Source organism: Spinacia oleracea, chromosome 2 (genome assembly GCF_020520425.1).
Source record: "Spinacia oleracea cultivar Varoflay chromosome 2, BTI_SOV_V1, whole genome shotgun sequence".
Taxonomy (NCBI): Eukaryota; Viridiplantae; Streptophyta; class Magnoliopsida; order Caryophyllales; family Amaranthaceae; genus Spinacia; species Spinacia oleracea.
This window is the reverse complement of record NC_079488.1, coordinates 111,815,772-111,817,431: the sequence shown is the minus strand read 5'-3', so window position 1 is coordinate 111,817,431 and position 1,660 is coordinate 111,815,772.

Sequence of the window (1,660 nt, the reverse complement as noted above, 5' to 3'; positions counted from 1 at the left end):
TAGTTAATTACGAGTAACATGTAAGATTTGTGGACGTACTACAACCAAGACAATCAAAGGCAAAAAAAACTACACAAAATGATCACAATTTCACCGGAAGTTTTTCAAACTTCCAAACGACAAACAAAAGTCCAAATATTATAAGGTAATGTAGTTTCTCCGTACCACTTACTAGTGGATTAATTAATGAAAGACCAAATTATAGTGTGAAAGTAATGCTGATATCCTAGTTGCTGCAGCTAATACTTAATTTAGATCGATTTTAAGGTGAATATATATATATATATGATACTTCATATTCAACGTTTTATTCAATTGAAGCATAACATAAATAATTGGCTGCTGAATTAAGAGTTACAAAGACTTTTGACCAGTGCACTATCGGAAAGGGTCAAACAAATACGAGTACATTCATGCACTGATGCATCTATGCACGTTCGAGATTGTTTAATTTACGGGGGTTTTTTTTTTTTTTTGGACATAGGCTTAATATTGCATAACAAAACAAGATTACAAATTACAATTAGAGACGTTAAAAAACTATAAACAGCTTACATAACCAAGAACCATAAACAGCATACGTTGTTTTTGTTTGTACATATGAGATGATGTTCTGTTACAGGATTCTTAATCCTGTTATCAGTTTTGTAATAGAACCACCAAAATACAGAAAGATATAGCTTGCAGCATAAGAAAGAAGAAGAAGAAGAAGAAGAAGAAGAAGAAGAAGAAGAACAGAAATAGAAACAGAATGGAACAGAAAGAGAGAATTAAGAAAGGAGAATTTAGAGAGGAGTTTGTAATATATTTCATGAATGAATCTCAGCTTACAGCATTTGAGTATATATTACAATTCCAGCTAGCAACTGAATAACAGAATTCAGTTACACCAAATAACAGAAAGTCAATAACAGAATTCAGTTTTGCAAAGTCAATGCGTTGACTATGATCTTTATTTGTAATTCTTCCCTTAACATTCCATCCCCCTTAAGCAAACTTGTCCTCAAGTTTAAAGGATAGTAAATTGTGGATACTTAGATTCAAAAATGGAAGCATCCATCCAAGTAGCATCATGAGGAAGAGTGTCCTCCCATTGGACTAAAAACTGTACTTTAGCCTGATTGTTGGACTGCACCACCCTTTGATCCAAAATAGCAGCAGGAATGAGGTCCACAGAAGAATCTTTGCCTTGCAACCAAATAGGAATGTGTGTTGCAATAGGCAAGGAACCATGAAACACTTTCAGTTGTGAAACATGAAAAACATTATGAATTTTAGCTGAAACAGGAAGCTGTAACTTATATGCAACCTTGCCCACACACTCAATCACCTGAAAGGGTCCATAATATTTGGGAGACAGCTTCTGATTGCTCCTAATTTGTACTGTCAACTGTCTATATGGTTGCAACTTCAACCATACCCAGTCTCCCACAGCAAAGGATCTATCAGATCTCTTTTTGTCAGCTTGATATTTCATTCTAGATTGAGCTCTTGTAAGATGAAATTTGACCAAATCAATCATCTGCTCTCTTCTGTGAAGGCTTCTATCTATTTCATCCACTGCAGAACCCCCTGGAAGGTAAGGAAGATGTAAAGGTGGGGGTTGCCCATAGACTATTTCATAAGGTGTGAGTTGAGTACTAGAGTGGAAATGAGTATT